Source organism: Schistocerca nitens, chromosome 5, assembly GCF_023898315.1.
Source record: "Schistocerca nitens isolate TAMUIC-IGC-003100 chromosome 5, iqSchNite1.1, whole genome shotgun sequence".
In the NCBI taxonomy this organism is placed as follows: Eukaryota; Metazoa; Arthropoda; class Insecta; order Orthoptera; family Acrididae; genus Schistocerca; species Schistocerca nitens.
Genome location: NC_064618.1, coordinates 350,156,916 through 350,180,718, shown reverse-complemented (window position 1 = coordinate 350,180,718; position 23,803 = coordinate 350,156,916). Strand labels below are relative to the sequence as shown.

At 40.2% G+C, this 23,803-nt stretch overlaps 1 protein-coding gene across 1 annotated transcript in view; it reads left to right on the top strand.

Moving 5' to 3' along the window:
• The first annotated feature begins 4,357 nt into the window (after nucleotides 1-4,357).
• LOC126260169 (uncharacterized) overlaps nucleotides 4,358-23,803 on the top strand; it is a 109,306-nt gene continuing 89,860 nt past the window's right edge. Inside the window, exon 1 of the mRNA XM_049957433.1 lies at nucleotides 4,358-4,522. The gene's annotated coding sequence lies outside the window, so the exon portion shown is untranslated. The remainder of the gene's footprint in view (nucleotides 4,523-23,803) is intronic.

The following is a 23,803-nucleotide window of genomic DNA, read 5'->3' as shown; positions in this document are numbered from 1 at the left end:
GCCTAGCTTGGCATTGGGAACTTTCTTCAGTTCAGATGCACTCATACACTCAGAGCCATTTGCAGGAATATCTCATGGATACAGCGATTGAGATGGACTGCTGAAGTGAGTACTACTGCAGTAGCAGTGACATATGGAATTTTGGGTCAAATGGGAGACTTGCTGAGGTAATCCACATAGTCAGGATGGGCAATGTGTCTGGGTAGTGAAGTACTCAGTGCAACTGCCTTGATAGCAGGAGTGACGGGTTCAAATCCCGATCCAGTAAAAATTTTCTTGTGTCACCATTGATATAGGTGAACACAGCAAGAAAGCATTTAATAAAATTATCATAATACTTTTATGTCAGAGGCATCCACATGGAACTGAAGGAGACCTTCACAGAATCCAATAAAAACTGCTGGGACCTGCACAATGCAGACCAACTAGGTAGACATGTTTATCTGGTGGTTTGCATACAGCCTTAAGATGGCTGCCATTAGGTCACCAAAACTACATGCATGTAATAATGTATTAATCGTAGAAAAACAGATGTTTTCACAAGAACAAATGAAAAAATTCTGAAAAACCAGACTATTTCTCCAACAGAAAATACCTGATTGGTGATATGTTGTTGTTGTGGTCTTCAGTCCTGAGACTGGTTTTGATGCAGCTCTCCATGCTACTCTATCCTGTGCAAGCTTCTTCATCTCCCAGTACCTACTGCAACCTACATCCTCCTGAATCTGCTTAGTGTATTCATCTCTTGGTCTCCCTCTACGATTTTTACCCTCCACGCTGCCCTCCAAAACTAAATTGGTGATCCCTTGATGCCTCAGAACATGTCCTACCAACCGATCCCATCTTCTAGTCAAGTTGTGCCACAACCTTCTCTTCTCCCCAATCCTATTCAACACCTCCTCATTAGTAATGTGATCTACCCATCTAATCTTCAGCATTCTTCTGTAGCACCACATTTCGAAAGCTTCTATTCTCTTCTTGTCCAAACTAGTTATCGTCCATGTTTCACTTCCATACATGGCTACACTCCATACAAATACTTTCAGAAACAACTTCCTGACACTTAAATCTATACTCTATGTTAACAAATTTCTCTTCTTCAGAAACGCTTTCCTTGCCATTGCCAGTCTACATTTTATATCCTCTCTACTTCGACCATCATCAGTTATTTTGCTACCCAAATAGCAAAACTCCTTTACTACTTTAAGTGTCTCATTTCCTAATCTAATCCCCTCAGCATCACCCGACTTAATTCGACTACATTCCTTTATCCTCGTTTTGCTTTTGTTGATGTTCAGCTTATATCCTCCTTTCAAGACACTATCCATTCTGTTCAACTACTCTTCCAAGTCCTTTGCTGTCTCTGACAGAATTACAATGTCATCGGTGAACCTCAAAGTTTTTATTTCTTCTCCATAGATTTTAATACCTACTCCGAATTTTTCTTTTGTTTCCTTCACTGCTTGCTCAATATACAGATTGAATAACATCAGGGAGAGGCTACAACCCTGTCTCACTCCCTTCCCAACCACTGCTTCCCTTTCATGCCCCTCAACTCTTATAACTGCCATTTGGTTTCTATACAAATTGTGAATAGCCTTTCGCTCCCTATATTTTACCCCTGCCACCTTCAGAATTTGAAAGAGAGTATTCCAGTCAACATTGTCAAAAGCTTTCTCTAAGTCTACAAATGCTAGAAACGTAGGTTTGCCTTTCCTTAATCTAGCTTCTAAGATAAGTCGTAGGGTCAGTATTGCCTCACGTGTTCCAATATTTCTACGGAATCCAAACTGATCTTCCCCAAGGTCAGTTTCTACTAGATTGGTGATATGTGTTATGCAATTTAAGGCATCTTGAGATTATTATCCGATTCAGCTTTCTTGAAGTAAAAATGTATTTACAATGATGCCTACACAAGTTTATCTTGTTGTCCATCTCTTTTATAACCTTTGCAAGCTTTATAATAAAATTTGTATGAAAAGTCTACTGTACATGTTCACTTATCCTGTAACTACAGCTAATTGATGCATAACATAGTGCTATTGTGATGGGTTTACTCATATGTTAATTCAACCAACGGGTTTGGTTCTTAAGGTTTCAAGAAAATATAACATTTCCATATATTATGCACATGTCAGAACCATTTCAATGTAAACATTTAAATTATGGTGAGGAGTATGTGATTTTCAACATGCTTCACAAGTTTTATTTTAATTGCTTTAACCAAAGAAAACTAGTTTGAATTTCTTGCACAGCCCACTTTTGTATATTATCCCTTAAATGTCACGAAGTTACCAGCAGCCATGGCAGACGGCTCTGCTGTGGCTGGTGTTGGCCTCATAGCACTTACCACATTAAGTAATTACCAGACATTAACTGAATTATTGGGCAAAAACATTCCATTAAAGGAAAATTTCTCAGACAGACATTAGAATTTTGGTTGCACTTTTTTAACAAGACTTCTAGATGCATATACTTCATGCTCAAGGTCCCGAAAAGCTGTTAACACATCGACTGCAGTATCATCACTAAAAGCCACACACCTGATGCCATATGCCTGGTGACAAAACATTCATCACCGACATGTTAAATATAGAAAATTAGACCAAGAAAGTCAGCAAAATAGACTCTCGGGAACTGTTTTAATATAAAAAATAATAACTGGAACTGAATAAACAATTTTTAGCTTGTCCAAGCAAATTTTGCTTTTTGACTTCATTCATTTGTCAACTGGAAAACATTCATACTGTAGGATTCTGGTAAATACTCATACTTTACCTGTGAAAAATAGCAAAACCATTTGAAATGACTATGTACATAGACCAATTAATGTTACGGTTTAGTAGATATTTCAGTTACATTTTGTTAACTATATGCAATAGGATAAATGAGCCAAAAGAAACACACAAACAGTGGCATTTTCTTTATTAAGTACACTCAGATTTCCACATCACCCTGAGGTACCGAGTATGATGCGTTACTCATTTTTTTACATGGCGAGCTTCCCCAATAGGACTATAAACTATGATACCCTAACATGCACACACAACTGTAGGACAGATAAATTTAATTCTTAGAGTATGTGTGATCAAAGCCACCATGTACACACAACACTTCACTGTGAGGTTGCACCAAAGCACTAGCAACATTTGAATTTTCAGCCAGGGTTGTTTTACCAAAGACACTTTTTGGACTGAAGTTCTGTTTGTTAGATGTTCGTTGAACTGGCATCTTCTCATTGCTGGCACAGTGTTGACCTTTCTTGGAGCGAGAGTTAACAAGTGACAGCAATTTCTTCCCACAGCTTTAGAATTTGCTCACCATCTCCCAGTATGTCTAAATTTTTCCGTTTCTAAGAGAAATCTGTTACACATGAAACTGGATTCCAATGTGGGTTCCATGCATTGAGCAATATGAAAAAAAAAAAGTTTCTTCACAATTTATGGACAGTAAAAATAAGGTTTGTTAATTACCCATTGTGGATTACAATGACTGTGACTTAAATGTCTTCTAAGACTAGGCCGTTAATACAAATAATGTGAACTGAAAGAAACTTTGCAGTACAACATTGCACCAGATTACTGAACGCACAAAGAACGAAATTCTATAGTTTTACCAGAAACGATCCTACTACTGTATAGTAAAAACTTATTATTATGCGGTGTTTCTTACCGTCCATTGACTGGAATACAATCTTTTCATCTGCAGTTTGAACCATGTGCTTTTTCCTCCACATGTGCTCTCAAACTAGACAATGTATTGAAGGAATAACTGCAGTCGTCTTGTGGGCACTTAATCTGTATTTGGCTCTACATCATGATTTTCCTGATGTGCGGGTATAAAGTTTTTCGAAGCTGAAATGCTTTATCGCACACAAAACACTTGTTGGAATCTGCCATTATAAACATAGGCCTAGAACACACAACAGTTAAGTACTATAACCAGTTAGCCACACAATATATCGACAGATGAATGGCCTCGTTTAAAGAACAGCGCGTTTCAGAAAGTAGCAACGATCTGGATTGGCTGGTGTGGGAGACGACGTCATGGCACGATGTGGCCAATCAGCAAAGCCAATTCTTTGGCGTCCCCTAGACGCAAGTACCTCCATGGCTTCCAGCGTTGGTTTTCCAATGCATCTATGGCAGCACGTAGTCTTTGCGCATGCACAATAGCATGACTGAATTTCGCGTGCGGCAGTTTCAAAATCGCTGTGTTATGACAGCCTTGAACAGTATTCACTTTCACATAGTGTTCATTACAAGTTGTTATTCCAGCATAAATGGCGTGTTAAGTCCGGAGACACCATAAGATTGAGCGTGTGCATGATCTGAAGCAATGTCCATGTCTTCTGTTACGACACAACATTCCAGGTCCTTGTGCGTTTTCATGACTATTGTTCCCGGGGCATATATGGTCGATGTAGTTTTTAGCCTCCACATCGCCTACGACAGGTGCTGAGCTTTTTGTCTCCAAAGCATCTGAAGGCCAGCCAGGAACAACGGCATCGATGTTCGCAAAGGTAGGTGTATCATCGCGTTGTTTACACTCGCCAACAAACGTTCATTTGCAGTGTGAAAATCCTCATTATCGTCGAAGTAAATTGCAGTTTATATCGATTTACAAACAGTTATTTGGTTTATGCATCATAAGTTTCACAAATAACACAAAATTCGTCGTTTATAACGTTCACAGTTTAACACAGTTTGCAACACTTTTTTGCCATATTTACATTTTAACAAAGTTCACTGTGTCCCAGCATGTTTAAATAGTTAATTATGAAAGCTTACATTTCGTGGTCACATTTCAAAATATGTTGACAATATGCAAAGTTTTAACATATATAAATTTACAAGAATATGCATGTGAAATATTTATACAAAAAAATTATACTAAATCCTATTGGCTTAGTTTTATTGGGGTATTAATTTCTTTTTATTCAGGTTTGGGCGTGCCAAGGGATATAAGACTTAATATTTAAAGCACGGGCTTTCCTTCATTTATTATTTCTTTCTTTCTTTTGATTCCATATCTTGGCTAGTGGTTGACCAGGCTTGTAATGCTGTCAATATTCATGTCTTTTTATTCATACCTGAAAGTTTACTGTCGCACAATATATTCTTACATTCCATAAACAAACAATACCCAGCTGCAGGAGGTGGTGGGATAATGGAGAAAGAAAGAAAGATAGACTGGAAGAAACTATTCACTACCTATAAACTACCAAATCCTACAGCTACTACATAAAAAGAGAACACAATACATTATAACGTTTGCATCACCTTCAAGGGGTGTGTGAAAGGAGGTGCTTACAATTTACCAAATCATGGGTAAATGTAAGTGTCCTTACGTCAAGTCTGTGTAGTGTAACATCATGACAGATTCTCTGTTTGTGTTCTGACTGTTCATATGACTAAGTGTATTATACATTAACAAATCCTTGCATGATTAAATCACATAGCTGCTCAGTACTTCCTCGATATCTCCACTTCTTGTGGATACCGTCTATGCAAATGGAAAATATATCTCACAGAGATTGTCTCTCTCATAATGTCTATTATATAATGACATATCAAATTTCCTCTCAAGAGTTCAACCATGAAATTTCTTCTACTTTAATGAAGGTTAAACATAATGTATGTTGCAATATATCATTTCTTTCTATAAAACATAAATAAAGAACATAGTATTATAATTGACAGTAAAATGTCTCTTTCTCAGTGTCCGTTGCTTGACGTTGGTTGCATGGGTGGTCACTGCTCCTTTGCACTTACCTTGCATGGCCTGAAAAGTCAAATGTTGCCTTCAAAGTAGACGTAATTTTGTCATCTGTTCGCTTACATGGAGGTGTTGTACGAGTTGCAAAAACGGCCTTAATAACTCTCCTATCTTTTGCTTCCTCAGGGTTTTCTGTTGTGTGTAAATATAATAAAGGCTAACATGGCACTAAATTTCACTTTCGTAAAAAAAAATTTTATACAAATGTATTCACATGAGGGCTGTGTAAAAACTATATTTCAACTTAAGTTCCTTAAAATATCATTCTCCTGTCTGAACACGAACTATAAAGGTTTTCTTCCACACAATGGCTTAACAAAACTTAACGAAAGGTTACTAAGTTACACTTCTGATATGAATTAAAGCTAATTTGTTTTCACGTTACATTCTTATTAAACTTCTTTCAATCATTATTACGTTCACTCTGCTTTTCTTGCATTCGTTCATTTTCAAGGGCACTGTGAATACATTCACATTTAACGTCTTGTACTCACATGTTCTAACTTATCACAAATGTTTTCTTTCAAACTGAAATTCTTATGTAATCTTGAAGATGTAGACTGTTTACTCACTTCTCTATGTAGCACAAAATTACCACAACATTCTCACTCATTCCTTACTCACATATTCATCATAATATATATATCTTTATACATTAAACATATTCCTCGTCAAACATTAATATATCACATACGTGGGGCCATTTGGCATTTCCATTGTCATAAAACTCCAATAATTTTTTTCCTCAAATAATCTGTCTCCATCAACTACTTCACAGTAACTTACCTTCTTATATTAACTTAAATATTAACGCCGTCATTACTGATCTCAATAGCTATTATCTCCTGTCATTAGAGTGCCTTGAAATAACTAACTAATTGTTGATTCACCTTATAATTTACAATTAACAACAAATGTAACCTGTGTAGGCCTCATTCCTATATGAATATATTTTCTCATTCAGTAAGTGTACTCACCTGAGTTTACATTCTCTTCATAATTATGTGTACAAGTGTAACTGCAGTATATAATTTTCATAAATTAACGTTTGTGTTCTTAGGCTGTATAACTTAATGTTCATGTATTCAATACAGATATTTACGATCTCGTTCTCACAGCAACTTGCTCATGTTCAACTTAGTTATCATTATATTATGTTGTTTTAGTGCACAAAGAGTTTCAAATGTCTGTGGGGATGCAGCCCCCTCGGCTTGTGAGATAACGGGTATTCTAGGGAGTAACAACCTAGGTGTGGTATGCTTGCTATTCTGAAAGGACCTGAATATAATAGCTGCCATTTTCTGTTCAGTTTCTTTAATTTTGTAGACATGGGATGTGAACGCAAAAGAACAAAGTCATCAACCTGATAGGTTTGTTAATTCCTGTTTTGCTGTCATTTTGTCATCATACCTGAGGAAACAAACCGTCTCAGCCGTTGCGCACTTACAATACCTCACGACCGAAGCACGAGAGCTTAGGACGGTCGTCGACTGTTTTCCGTCGTCTGCTGTGTTTGGCCGTGTTCATTGACCGGCTCCACTATGTTTACATTCCGGCCGGTGGGCGCCCACATGTCAGCTGATGGCGCGCCACGATTGTTATTGCTACTTCGTGGCGGGGAGTGCATAACTGTACTGGGGAACGGCGGCGGATTCCATGGAGGGTTATGATTTGTCATGCGTGAATTTTGTGTGTTCCACATATTCTGTCAGTGATTGTTGGGATTGTTATTGTTTTGGTGGTAATTATGTCTGTTATATGTCATGTTCCTGTCAAAGTAGCCCGGGTTGTACCGGTTATTCTCACGTCTCCTATTGCTGTTGTTGTTGTACTGTCTGTGATTTTCATTTTGCCTGTAGTTACCATTTTGATACGGGTGATAATTATTGTTGTTATTATTATTCCACGAATTTCTGTGGTTGTTCCTACCGTCATACATGTTTCCATTTGAATATGTTTCACGCGCAGGCATCGTATTGTGTCGCGGCACGGACGGATGGTTCCACCAGCCACCGTCACTATGGTTCCTTTGGGGTGGGTGCTGATTTTGGTTACTAATATGAGTAAAATTTGAATGGCATGAATCGCCTCTGTAAACTACATCCATTTGATCTAAGAAGTTTAAAAAAGTCTTAATGTCATTCTCCGGTACTCCTATTAATCTGTCTCAGTATGGAAAGGGTAAGTGGCTCTTTAAAGAGTCAATTATCGCTGGCAAGTCGGCTGGTTTGGACCAGTACAGTGTCTTGTCTAGGTACCTCTCAAAGTATTGTCTTAATGTCTTTTTTTAGAGTCATGGGTCTCGGGGTTGCACACTTCTCTCCTAATTCTCGGAGCAGAATTCGTCCAAGGCGGCTTGTTCGAACTGTTCAAATGTAAGGCATCGCCGTTTCATAGCGGCACCCCACTTAGCTGCTCGTCCTCTCATGAGATTGGTGACGTATCTGATTTTATCGACTTCTGACCAACTACGTGGAAAAACACCGTCAAATGATCTAATAAACACAATAGGGTGGACTTTGTGCTTGTCCTAACTGGAAAATGTCTGGAAATACCCATGTCTTACAAACGTGTCATCGGCCATGCCGGTTGGCATAACTGTATTGACGTAGTTTGTGTCACTTGCTACTCTAGGTGTCGTACCGTAATATTGCTCGTTTGGTGGAAAAGAAAGCGGCACATTGTAATTTTGATTGGAAATAGGTGATTCCTCAATAGGTGTTCAGTCTGTGTCATTAGCCATGGTTTTAGCTTTTCTCTCGTTCCCTGACAATGCGTTTGCACCAATCGCCAAACACGGCACAACATTGTCTCGTAATTTTGTCACTTCGTCTTCTATGTGTTTTGTCTCGTCTTTAACATGTGTCTTTGTTTTTGAAAGTATGTCCTGTGTAATTGTTTCAAGTTTTTTGTCCAGATAGTCGTCACACAATTTGCATTCGTGTCCAATTCTTTCGGCCATGTTGGTGTCGTCGTTTAGTGACGCGAGGTCCACTCGATCTTCTAATTTTTCTATCTTTTCTTTGAGGTGGGTTTGTTCAAGAACTACCATTGTGAGCTGTTGGGTAATATTTCCCACTTCTTCAGTCAGCTTTTCTTGGGTGGAGCTAGCTGAAGTGTGGGCCTGAACTCTTCCACACGAGTGTTCACTTCCTGCTGCACATTAACTATTTGAGTTAACTGATTCTCACATCGGGTGATATTGTTTTTTGTTTCATGTGTGAATGTAACCAAAGTTTCTTCCTGTTTAGTGACTTGATCGGACAATGTCTCAAATCGCTGGCTGAGCTGTTGAGTGGTGTTATTTAATTCTGTCATCTGTTTTGTCGTTCGTTCAAAATTAGTACGGTTTAATACGTCAAATTTTTCGTCGCTTTTATCTAGCCTTTGTCTAAAGTCCTGACCAAGTGCGTCCAGATTTGTGTCAATTTTCTGACTAACGTCTCGTTTCATGTTTGCAAATAACTCTAATAGTCGGTCCAGTTTGTCAGTTTCCTGTGTCCAATTTGTGTCACATTGTTGAATTTGTCTCATATTCGGTTCTGACATTGATGTTAACAATGGCGCTGACAGCCTAGTCTCGCGTCCACTCCACATTTCATCATTTAAAGTCGCCATTTGTGTATTATCACAAATGTTGCGAGTTTGAGGCAAAATCATTGCATTGATCTGTGAACTCGTCCATGGAGGGAAACGCGGACTTTCTTGTTGGTTGAACGATGAATCTACTACACTTAACCCATCTGCCGAAACTATCTCTACCTTACCGCGTTCCGTTGTAATAGGATGTATAATCGTAAGTCAAAAAGGGAGTAATATAAGTCTGGTTAATAAAGATTTGACTCAAACTTAGGTTGAAATATTTTCCCATCGATGTAAATGATTGCTCTATTGCAAACAATGGTTGAGAAAGATGCAGCAGGGCGGACAAAATTTTTCGTAACAAATGACTGTTTGGCGGTCAAATTCACGATCTTCAGATGCTACAACTATACTATAATTACCACAAACATAATTTTGGAAAAATCTAGAAGAAAACTACAGGATGTGTGGAAAGGGAAAAATGGATTCTGCAGTTGGCTATTGAATGCCTGAATGAAGCATAATTGTGTGACTCACCATTAAATTTTCTGTCCTGCAGCGGCTAGTCAATCACTTCTGCGTAAATCGTATTCGTCAAAATATGGATTTTCTTAATACATCTCCATCGGATAGTCACCAAAAGTTCTCAAAATAACAGTTTTGCATCAGCATATGCCATGCAAAGAAAAACAGATTGAATTAGTTACAAAAATTCTTTACAATATTGTTGTATAATCAATTGCTTAGGTACAATAAAGTTGGTGTTTTAGTTACCCTTTAAATTTTTTTTGGTTATTCTCTGTTGGGAAAAAATACAAATTAAAGTTTCAAATTTGCTCAAAAACGACATCCGAAAATTGCGTCCTGTCACAGTCGACAGCTGTAGTGGTTAATAAAAAAGAAAAGGAAGAGAAGAAAATAAAAGGTTGAAAATGGTGGGAAGAAATGGTGAATAAAAAGGGGGTTTTAAAATCGTTAATGACCACGAAAAAGGGAAAGAATGAAAAGCAAATCGGACTTCGTGTTACAGAAAAGCTGTCGGACTTCGTGATTCGGAAAAGCTATTGTTGGGATGGTCCTTGTGGCGTTTTTGGGCGAAAGTTAAACCAATTTCTACTACAAAAATTATTGAAGAAGAACAGAGAATAACAAAATGTAACTGACAGGGGGAAATGGCGTAGCTTAGAGTTAATTCTTTACCATGTTAACACGTCTTCTTGTTTCGTGTGGCGTCCAGGTCTTCAAAAATCTCCTACTTCATTTCTGCGTGAGAAGTCTGCTCCGAAATCTTGTAATAAGTTTCATTGTCCAGGAATTTCTAATGTACACAAAACCGTCTTGATATTAAATGCAATTTATTTTACGTTGCTTCCTTCCTCCAAATTTTGTAACAACTTCCTCAATATGTCTACAAATTAAAATCAGATCAAGACTAGCTATTAAGTTTTTTACGTCAGCATCAGATCACGTCTGCATTAAGCTTCCGCTCTCGAGAGACAATTAAGAAACGGATCGAAAAAAAAAAGAGTTACAATTTTAGTATTTTCTCTGCCGTCGAGCGCTCATACCGCTGCGACGGTATAATTTATGTATGCGGGAGCGAGTGTAGCGAGGCGAAATTCAAAGTCCCGCTACAACATGCAAAACAGAAAACAGCAAGACATCAAGCACATCTGATAAATGATGCGTTTTTACAAGAAGAATTGTTTTTTTTTTAAATTATCTGTTGGGAAACACACCTGATTGACATTCTGAAAAATTGTTCTATCATTCGTCAGGTTTGATGCATACCACGCGTATCGTATCATATTGGCAAAAATCGGAGAAGACATTGGTGGTGGACGATGGATTTGATTTTTATACAATCATCTCTGGAGTTGATGTCACGGTTTCGCTCGATTAAAAAAAGCACAATTTTGAAGGCGCTTGATCAAATTTTTTACCTGCCGGTAAAAATACACGTCACACGGTTGGACGAGAGGAGTGCACTTTGGAGAAATGACTTTTATAGTGCACATTGGTGACTTCTTATCGTCCTGGAACATCTCATCGTATAACACTCGGTTCGTTTGCCCATCCCAAGAGTCGATCAGAAGGAGAAATTCTTTCTTTTGTACGTATGGTTGCAAAGCATTACGCAAGAAGTCCATGAACAAACCCGTTGTTAGTTTACCGGATTTGGAGGATGTAATAACAACGTTGGTATACTTCTGGGCGAACTCGTTGACTGTCTTCTGTACTCTGGGTCCAAACGTACTGTGGACTCTTGGAGGCATACGAAAACAAGAGGCAAGACTCGTCCAGACATCGTTATTGAATATTGTGCCGTATACGAACGCGTCACCTTGTTCATGTCGTGTCGGGTTACCAGGACAGCCTTTGACCCTTTTTCGGCGAGAGTTCTGTTGAACATGGACTGGTACTGGCACCCTGACAAACAAAATATAAAAATATTGTTTATATAAGAAATATACAAAATCTGTGTTGACTAACATAATCAGATTATCATATTCCATCATCATGTCATATGACATTTGTGAACAGCTCTTTACGTACCTGTTTGATCAGTATTAATTATGAAATCTTTGTCGAAGTTAGTTATCAAGTTTGCGTCTGGATCCAAAATGTGTCCGCTGCGGCCAAAATTTCATCTTGGGTAGCCGTCTCTTTCCGGGAAACAAATTTTGTGATTTTCCTTTGCCAAATCCCATGCTTCTTTTTAAATTCGATGACCCATGTTTTTGAATCTTTGAAGTTGAAATCTGAGAACTGACTTGCACTGCCCAAGGCCCACTGCTGCAGGTTTCTGGTAGTAACTTGCTGGAAGTTTTGTCGAGCTTCTACGAAGCGATCATGCACCCATGAATCGATGGTACAATATTTATCAAATTTGCTACTGCCACGTTTGATTTGCTCTTCCCACCTGGATAAAGAGCCCATATTTGTCAAACGAGAGCACCCCTTTTTTTGTAGAATTTTGAGACTCCAGCCTGGATGTTCTTTGGCCAGATTGACAGCTCTAATTTTGTAATCCAGAGAAATATAGTCGTACCCTTCTTTCTTTTTTCTTCTCGTACGGTTCGTATTCGTGTAATGATTCGTTGGCAATGGGACTCGTTTCAATGTCTTCGTAGGCTTTATTATGGTTGATTTCATTAATGTCTATCAGTTCCTCATCATGAACGAGGGCTTTTTCGGCGAGCATTTGCGGCGTATTCTGGAGCATTTCTTCCCCAATTACCATGGCTTCTTCGTTGATTGATGATGACACTTCTGCTGCGATGCGATTACTGTTATGAACGAGTCTTTAAAAATACACCAACGCATCTTTCAATTGTTGTTTCGCCACTTCACTGTGTATACAATCTTCTTCGATCACATCACTTTCATGCGAAGGGCCCGGATCGCTCTCCAATTGTACCACCTCCATTTCTCGGATTGTTTAACAGGTGTACCAAAGCTCTCACGTACGCACTGATTTTCGACGGTGTTATAAGTTGCGCTAGGGACCGCATCTTACCTTCTTTCGAAGTTAGCAGGCAACTACGCAGTTATGCGGCGGCTCATTTCGGCCCATTCAACATCTGTCCTTCAAGTGTAACGAGCGAGTAACGGAGTTTATATTTCATACCTGCCACAGCAAATTTGTGTTTGTGGGGTCTCTATTCTAATTCGAACGTTTGACTTACATTATACGTATTCGTTTCGGAATATCGTTTCTACGTCTTCCTTTAACTATATGTGGTAAACATTATGAAGACAATGAATAACATTTGTGAAATACAACTTTGTTTGCGGAAAACATAATGATGTTCGAAGTCGCCAGTTTTTCCACGACAAACAGCTTTCAACAACTTATTATATGCATAATTGTTGCAACTGATTGCCGGGAATTTTATATATATATACAAAGATGATGTGACTTACCGAACGAAAGCGCTGGCATGTCGATTAGACACACAAACAAACACAAACACACACACAAAATTCAAGCTTTCGCAACAAACTGTTGCCTCATCAGGAAGGAGGGAAGGAGAGGGAAAGACGAAAGGATGTGGGTTTTAAGGGAGAGGGTAAGGAGTCATTCCAATCCCGGGAGCGGAAAGACTTACCTTAGGGGGAAAAAAGGACGGGTATACACTCGCACACACACACATATCCATCCACACATATATAACCTTGGTCTGTATATGTGTGGATGGATATGTGTGTGTGTGCGAGTGTATACCCGTCCTTTTTTCCCCCTAAGGTAAGTCTTTCCACTCCCGGGATTGGAATGACTCCTTACCCTCTCCCTTAAAACCCACATCCTTTCGTCTTTCCCTCTCCTTCCCTCCTTCCTGATGAGGCAACAGTTTGTTGCGAAAGCTTGAATTTTGTGTGTGTGTTTGTGTTTGTTTGTGTGTCTATCGACCTGCCAGCGCTTTCGTTCGGTAAGTCACACCATCTTTGTTTTTAGATATACTTTTCCCACGTGGAATGTTTCCCTCTATTATATTGATATCAGTAATTTGAACCCAACAATTACGTTTGTTATTGTCGCTGTTGCATTTCGAAATCTTTTCTGTCGTTTTATTTTCTCTTTCTGTTTTTGCCAGTAGTTTCACTTTGTATTCACCTTCTCCTTTTTACCGTAATCTGCTATACAATTTTATCCCGCCTATATATACCCAATATTACGTAACCCACTTCCAAACCATAACCAAAAAAAATTTTTTGCCGCTTTCAACACTACCGCCGCTATAAAATCCACCATTTCTAGTTCACAAACAGTTCCTTTCACCTTTTAAACAACCATTTCGGCTAGTTCTAATAACTTTCGCTTTATTTCCATTTCCGTTTTTCGCACATCACTGATAATTTTTATCCGCTTCCCACAGGTTTTAACGTCATTATTTCTTCGTCAGACAATTGTTAGCCTCATTTTCATAGTCTGCCACCACAAAACCACTCCTTTTAATATATAACGTGTTTTGGCGGCAACACAATTTATTATGTTTCAAAAAAAAAAAAAAAAAACGTCCTTTTTTCCCCCTAAGGTAAGTCTTTCCGCTCCCGGGATTGGAATGACTCCTTACCCTCTCCCTTAAAACCCACATCCTATCGTCTTTCCCTCTCCTTCCCTCCTTCCTGATGAGGCAACAGTTTGTTGCGAAAGCTTGAATTTTGTGTGTGTGTTTGTGTTTGTTTGTGTGTCTATAGACCTGCCAGCGCTTTCGTTCGGTAAGTCACATCATCTTTGTTTTTAGATATACTTTTCCCACATGTAATGTTTCCCTCTATTTTTTATATATCAGCAGACTCATCTGCTGATGTAACCAAAAACTTAAGAGAAAGCCTCATTTCACTTGTATGTAAGTCCCCCCAGTCGTACTGTAATCATCAATGGATACTTTACTCATCAAACAATTAATTGGGAAAATTACAGTTTTGTTAGTGGTGGGTGTGATAAGACATCCTGTGAAATTTTACTAAATGTCTTCTCTGAAAACTATCTAGAACAGATAATTAGGAAGCCAACTCTTGATAGAAATATATACCTCCTTGAGGAAGTCAACATCAAAAGTGGTATCAGTGACCATGACATGGTTGTGGCAAAAACAATTACCAAAGTACAAAGGACAACTAAATTAGAAATTCTGGTAATATGTAATGGCTATTAGTGGCGCTGAAGTCAGTGTCCAGTCCATGCTGAATAAAATAGGAACCGAAAAGGAATGTTGCAAAGCAAAAGTTGAAATGCTTAACTCCATTTTCAAATGTTCATTTACAAAGGAAAACTGAGGAGAATTACCCCAATTTAATCCTCATACCATTGAAAAGATGAATGGAATAATTCCTAATGTGAGTGATGTTGAGAAACAGATGAAATCATTAAAATCGAAAAAAGCTCCAGGGCCTGTTGGAATCCCTGTCAGATTCTATACTGAATTTGTGTCTAAGTTAGCCCTTATTCTAACCATAATTTGTCATAGATCTCTCTTACAAAAAACTGTGCCCAGTTCTTGGAAAAAGGCCCAGGTCACACCCATCTACATGAAGGGTAGTGGAAGTGATCCACAAAACTGCCATCTAATAACCTTGACATCAATTTGTTGTAGAATCTTAGAACTTATTCTGACCCAATTCACACTTTTCTCACATGACATACTGAAAGCTTTGGATCAAGGCAGTCAGGTAGAAGCTGTATTTCTTGATTTCTGAAAATCATTCGACTCCATACTATATCTATGCTTATCAGCAAAAGTGTGATGATATGGGTTATCAAGTGAAATTTGTGACTGGACTGAGGACATTTCGGTAGGGAGGACACAGGCATGTTATCTTGGATGGACAGTTATTCTCAGATATAGGAGTAACTTCAGTGTGCCCTAGAGAAATGTGTCGGGGCCCTTGCTGTTCATGTTGTAATTAATGACCTTGCAGACAATATTAATAGTAAAATCAGGCTTTTTGCAGATGATGCAGTTATCTATAATGAAGCACCATCTGAAAGAAGCTGCATAAATATTCAGTCATATCTTGATAAGCTTTTGAAGTGGTGCAGAGGTTGTCAACTTGCTTTAAATGTTCAGAAATGTAAAACTTTTTTCTTCACAAAACAAAAAATGAAGTGTCCTATAAAATCAATAAGTCACTTTTGGACATGACTAACTCATACAAATATCTGGGTGTAACACTTTATAGGGATATTAAATGGAATGATCACATAGGTTCAGTCATGGGTAAAGCAGATGATAGACTGGTTTATTGGTAGAATACTGGGGAAGTTGTGTTGTAAAAAAAAAAGAGAAAAAAATATTATTATTAGTAAATATTATTGAATATCCATATGAAAACACATTTTTGTAGGATATAATACAATTGCGTTATTAGAAATGTTCTGTGCTTATTTGAATTTTTCTTAGCTATCGGGCTTCGCTCACATTTCAATTGTAGTTGCAGGCAGTAGACTCCAAGAACACTGACACTTGTCATAATCAAGAAAATCAAAACAACTTGATGCCGTACACAATTGTCCAGCTCTAAGGAATAAAAAAACATCTAAACAACTAAAAGCCTTTTTAGGACTAGCTTCATTTTTTCGTAAGTTCATATCACAACAACTGATGAACAGTGACGCATTGCTCATTGGTCATGGGGTGATAAGTGTCAGGAGGACTTTAATAACATTAAGCAGGCATTGGTAAATGCAAACATTCTTAACCACCCTGATATGTCCAGGATTTTTGCCTATGTACAGATGCCTCATCTCAAGGGCTGGGTGCATGCTTGTTCCAGATGTGAGAGGAAGAAGGTAAGGAAGTACATAAGGTCATCAGTCATCAGGTCCCCCCCCCCCCTCCACTCCCATGAGCCACAGACCCTGCCGAGGTGGGATGGTTTGCATCCCTCAATGATACAGATAGCCATACCATAGGTGCGAACATAATGGAGCGTTATTTGTTGCAAAGAGGCCAGACAAGCATGTGGTTTCCAATGAGGGGCAGCAGCCTTTCCAATAACTTCAGGAACAAGCGTCTTGATGATTGACTGATCTGGCCTTGTAATGTCAGCCAACAAGGCCTTGCTGTGCTGGTGCTGCAAATGGCTGAAAGGAAGGGTAAAGTTATAGCCGTTACTTTTCTTGGAGGCATCCAACTCCAGTGTTTAGTTAAATGATGATGGCATTCACTCGGGTAACATATTCCAGAGGTAAAATAGTCCCTGTTAGGATCTCTGGGTGGGGGACTACTCAAAAGGATAACGTCATCATGAAGAACAAACCTTGCATTCTACAGATCAGAGCATGAAATGTTAGATCCCTTAAATGGGTACATAGAATAGAAAATTTAAAATGGGAAACGGGTATGCTGAAGCTGGGCATAGTGGGAATTAGTAAACTTCAGTGGCATGATTAACATGACTTTTGGTCACACGAGTACAGAATTATAAACACAAAATTAAACAGTAGGAGTAGTTCTAATAATGAATAAAAAAAATAGAAATGCAGGTAACAATATAAGAGAAGGAAAGTTGCTACTCACCATACAGCGGAGATGCTGAGTCGCGATAGGCACAATAAAAAGACTCACACAATCATAGCTTTCGGCCATTAAGGCCTTTGTCAGCAGTAGACACACACACACGCACACACACACACACACACACACACACACACACACACACACAAACACGCGCGCGCGCGTGCACACACACACACACACAAACACACACACACACACACTCGCGCAAGCGCAACTTGCACACACGTCTGCAGTATCAGAGAGCTCAAACTACAGTGTAGCTATGATTGTGTGAGTCTTTTTATTGTACCTATCGCGACTCAGTATCTCCACTGTATGGTGAGTAGCAACTTTCCTTCTCTTCTATTGTTACATTCCATCCTGGATTTTCCATTGTTAGAAATGCAAGTAAGTTACTACAAATGGCATAGTGGGTGCATTATTACAGATAAGAGAGACATGAAGCCAACACCCACCACAGTAATAGAAGTTTTTATGCCAAAAGCTCTGCAGATGATGAAGAAGTAGAAAAAAATATAAAGTGAGATAAAAGTAACTACTGAGACAGTTAAGGGAGATGAAAATTTAATTGTGTTGGGGGAACTGGAATTAACAGTACGAAAAGAAGAAAAGCAAAAATAGTATGTAGATTGGGGAAAAGGAATGAAAGAGGAAGTCACCTGGTAGAATTTAATCATCGCTGACACCTCGTTTAAAATCATGAAAAATTACTGTATACACGAAAGGGACCTGAAGGCACTGAAAGGTTTCAGACTAATTTTATAATGGGTGGAGAGATATTTCAAAACCAACTTTTAAACCAGCATATTTGCAGGGGCATATGTGGACTCAGCCATATTGCTTACAAACTGTAGCTTAAAATTGAATAATTAGCAGAAAGGTACAAATTAAGGAGACGGGTTCTTGACAAATTGAAAGACTGTAAGGTTGTTGAGAGCTGAAATGGGACCCATTAGGCAATGGTTGACTGAAACTAGGGATAGGAATAGAATACATAGTGAATAAGTAGGTTTGGGAGATGAAAAGGTGAAGGCAGCAGAGGTTCAAATGGGTAAAAAAACAACATATAACAAAAATCCTTGGAGAAATCCCAGGAGATACTGAATTTAATTGCTGAAAGGAGAAAACATAAAAATACAGCAAATGAAGCAAGCAAAAGGGAATACAGACATCTAGAAAAAGAGACTGACAGAAAGTGCAAAATGGCTAGGCAGGAGTGGCAAGAGGACAACTGCAAGTCTATAGAAGGATGTACGATTAAGAGAAAGATAGATATCACCTAGACGAAAATTAAAGAGATCTTCAGAGAAAAGAGAAGCAGCTGTATGAATATCGTTACAACTTCTGCACTACTTGTTAGCAGCAGACAGTGGCTGCGCCAAAGACTGAGATGGCGTGTAGTTTTACAATTATTTATTTAACTTTCTTTACAATTTCTCCCTCATCGTCACTGCCCAGGCCTGCGGATCCCTCCGCCTGGCTGCTGCTGTGAGATTCTCCAACAATGCACACAACGTGCGCCGCTGATTGTACTTGGCAGCCTCAGGCCACCAGTGCTCCACTGAAGCCAGGATGCCCTGTGGTTGAGATGAACTCATCACCGCTCGTCGCCCCACTACGGCATTCCCACGGAGCCGCGTCACCGTGAGGTCAGCTGCCAGTGCCTGCTGCACCGGCGGCTGGGAAGCCATCAGTCGTGATGTCCGCGAGGTCATGGACGGACCAAGCGCTGTGGGGCCGGGTTGCCATGAAGTCCAGGTGTCAGTCCCCGGCGGTGCCTGTGACTAAGACTGAACTGCGGCCGGTCCTGCTGGAAGTTCTCACTGCAGTTAGTCAGCCATGGGCCGACCGAACTCGGGCCGACCTCCAGAGCTGAAGTTGACATCTGGCGGCAAACAGATGACTCCTGCGAGCTGGAACAGACTTCCGGAATCGTCACCTTCGAAGATTGAACATTCGGACATGGACCATATCCGTCCTCAGATCTGAACTGCTTCCTAATGGCTTCTGTCTGTTGCTGCCTGTGCTCCACTATTTATATCCGGCAGGAGGACGTTTTTTACCCTCGGTGGTAGCTTTTTGTTATTACTCCCGCAGTATATTGCAGCGTAACTTAGTGTGCTGGCCTCACTTCCCCTTACTCAGCACTCTCCAGGCTTCAGTCTGTGTGTGTCCTTGCATCAGACTGTTGGTAGACTGCTGCTGTCAGCCAGGCTATCTGTGCGTGCTTACTTCGCAACGCCTCGGTCACTGGCATGCCTCTGTTTTGCCATTCTCCACTGCATGAAGCAACACTTACTACATGTGGCCGCAACATTGCCTCCTAAAAATTAATTCGTCCCCTACTGGTAATCCATTCTACAGGAATGTCATGGAGTGGTCTTGCATTAACATGCTGAATCCTTCGTTTTAATGAGACATATACCACACTGATAAACACAATCAACATGGTAATAGTACTGGTTGAAATACCAATGGTCACTATGGTATGTTTCCGCCTGGTATCGTACTCCTCCACACGCCTTAATAATTGCTGCGTTGAAATTTGACCTTTCTCTGGATCTACTAGTTTATCTATCATTTGCAATAGTGTAGCATCCAAGGTGTTGTTAATATGTCAAATTTTCTCCTGGAGTGATGCTGAATGATGCATCTGGCCAGTGCAACTTCAGATGAGTATCTGTAACCTTGGTGACTCCCGTGACTGTCGCTGTTAAGCTGAAACGATCCCCTACTATTTCACAATTTGTCCCATTGATTAGCAAACCACTGTCCCATAATTCCATCTCCGTGGTTGCTTCCAGTTCCCATTGTCATAACACTTGGCTTATATCCTCTCTGTAGCGAATACTGAATACAACCAATGCCTCCCAACTTGCTGAAAATGTGACGTAGGCTTCACTATTATTCTCCGACACTCCGAAGCTTCTGCTTCTGCCCTAAATAACTGGATCTCACATGACCTCTTGCCCGTGAAAACAACCCATGATTGACAAATGGAAACTGACTCCATTAGACATCTACTCAACTCTAAACTCGACATAGTAGCATAAGTAACCCCCTCCTTAGAAATTAATAAAACCTCCTGTGTCCTGAACTGTACGCACTTCCCCATTTGCTCCCATCTGACCAGATAAGGATGCACTCTGTAACAGTAATACTGTCTCCCCACACTAGTTACTGGAAATCTAATCTCTTAACTAGATCCATTGTTACCTTAATGCCAGACATATGATAAAAAAGTGTCATACTCACTTCAATTATTGGCACTACGTGCTCTACCCCCTCTGGAAACTGTCCCTCTGCCTGCTTCAGACTCCGTCTGAATTTTTCTGGTGACATCAACGTCACACTCACCTGCCCGTGCAATGCATGATGTACTGCCTCTTGCAATTCATCCATCCTCACCGCCGGCCGCGGTGGCCTAGCAGCTGTAGGCGCTTCAGTCCGGAACTGTGCGACTGCTACGGTCGCAGGTTCAAATCCTGCCTTGGGCATGGATGTGTGTGATGTCCTTAGGTTAGTTTAAGTAGTTCTGAGTTCTAGGGGACTCATGACCTCAGATGTTAAGTCCCATAGCGCTCAGAGCCATTTGAACCATTTTGAACCATCCTCACTCGTGTATCACCAATGCCGTTGACCAGTTCCTGCAGCAATTTAGCCATTTCCAGCTTCCTTTCCACTATATCCAATCGCATTTGTACCTGTTCCAGATCTGTATTCAATAATTTCTGTTTTTGTTCTATATATGCTCGTAACCCTGTAGCCATCCCAAGCACCACGCGTGTCACATTCAACAACTCTGTACCTAATCCCCGTATCTTTGTTGTGTGTATATCCACTAACTTCCCTATGCTTTCCTCCCTGTTGCGAATAACTGTTAAAGAATTGTTCAGATCCTCAATATCGTGTCTATCCGCTGTTCCAAATATTGTTTTCAGCAACTCCCCACCGGCATTCAACCAACCCCTCTTTACTCTCTCTCTCTCCTCCCTGGAATCATGCTCACGACTTGGCGCAGTTGTTCCCTTATTTCCTGCCACATCTCATTCCTTACCTGCAGGATGTTGAGTGCCAGCCGAAGCGTCCACTCATGACTTGTGAGGACCACATCCGGTTGTTTCCCGAACAACACCCCACTTCACAATGGCGTATCCTGTACCTGGCCAGCTTGTGTCAGCTGCCAGAGGGCTATGCCCCATACTATCTACTTGTACACCATCCCACGTCACCTACAGACTGGAGAGAGAAGGAAAAAACTCCCATCACTACCACTTAATATCAATAAAATAACCCTAGTCTGTGCACAAAAATAATACACACACGATAATTACTGCTAACTATACATCCCACAAACACAACTTATACTTAATACCCAGTTTATTGTCTGCTGCTGGCGCTTCTTTTCGCTTTCTGCCAGAAGGAGAAGTACTTATTAATGGATCTGCTACCCCCTGGAACAGCTTAACTCTACTATCGTGAACTACCGTTGTCTTGGTAGGCAATTGTAATTTTACATTGACAGGTGATGTCATTTCCACTACCTGGTACGGCCCCTGGAACTTGTTTGTGAACTTCTTGGTTCTCCCTTTTGGAACATACGGATTAGCTAGTAGCACCCATTGGCCTACTCTGTATTGTGGCAACTTCCTCGTTGTACCTCCTATCCGTTTTTGTCATTCCAACGCTTTCGTGTTAGCTCTTCTAACTCTCTGCCATACTTTTTTTCACAAATTGCCTTACATCCTCACCCTCTGCTCCCAGCCTTGGACGAAACATGTCAAAAGGTGATGGCATCTTCCACCCATACACCAGTTTGTACGGCGACAATCCTGTTGACGTATGTACCTTACTATTATGTGCACTGGTTACGAATTGCAAGTACACATCCCAGTCGGTGTGTTGACTATTTACACAGTGACTCAACATCTTAGCATCATGCGATGCATTCTCTCTGTTCCTCCGTTTGCTTGCGGATGGAATGGACTAGTCCGTAGTTTCTTTACCTTCAGTAACTTACACAGTTGCTTCATCAGATCAGATGTGAGATTAGTACCTTGATCCGAGATTAAGGACTGAGGTATCCCATACCTGAGTAACCAATTATTAACTAAAGCTTGTGCCACCACACTTGCTTTCTGATCTGGTATGCGACCATGACTAAATACCTAGAAAAGTGGTCAATCACTGTTAACACATACTTATTCCCTGCTGCACTCCTATTAAATGGACCTAATATATCAATTCCAATTTGTTGGAAAGGTCTGTCTGCCTCTGGTAATCTTTGAAGCTGAATCTTTTGATGGCTCAAGTCCACACACTGTGCACATGGCACACAATTCCTGACATACCCATCCACGTCTTGACGTTGTGTCCTCCGCCAAAACTTCTTCACTATCCACCTATCTGTAGCTCTTCTCCCGCCATGTCCTGAAAGAAAATGGTCATGCGCCTGTTGCAAAACTTCAGATCTTAACGCTGCTGGTACAACGACGCGCAGACCACATTTCGTCGACCTGCAGTTGCTTTCTGAACAATTGGTAATCACTATCCATGGCTTGTGCCCTTTTTCACTCATCTTCAGTCACCCCTGTTACTTGTAATACTGCCACTTTCCTGCTCAATGCGTTAGCATTGGCATGTTTCATACCTGGCTTGTGTATGACCTCATAATCGAACTCACTGAGTTTCAGCGCCCATCTCGCTAGCCTCCTTGCTGGGTCTTTCAGACCTAATAACCATTTCAGAGCTGAATGATACATCACAACCTTAAACCTTCTGCCGTACAGATAACATCGAAAGTACGAAATCCCGTATATTACCGCTAACAATTCCTTCTCTGTCGTGGAGTAATTTTGTTCCACCTTGTGAAGTTGACGAGACGCGAACGCAAACGGAAGTTCTTTGCCATCAATTTCTTACCCAAGTACAACCCCCAGAGCGTGATTAGACGCATCACATTGTAGTATAAACTCCTTCGAAAAGTCTGGAAACTTCAAAACTGGATCTGATTTCAGTATCCGTTTCAACTCTTGAAATGCTTTCTCGCACTCTGACGTCCACTGGAAGGTAACACCTTTTCTTAGCAACTTAGTAAGTGCCCTCACTATTTCTGCAAACCCCTGTACGAATTTTTGATAATAGCTCACAAGACCAATATACGATTGCAGTTGTTTAACCGTTTGCGGAACCGAAAAATCTCATACTGCAGAAGTGAGACAAGGATCTGTCTGTACCCTGTCCTGACTGATAACATGCCTGAGATAATTTACTTGTGCTTGCGCAAAATGGCATTTGTCCAAACTTAATGTTAGCCATGCTGCCTCTAATCTTTTAAACACCTCCTCAAGCTGTTCCACATGCTGCTCTATATCTCTTCAAAAACTATAGTGTCATCCAGATACACCATGCATTTT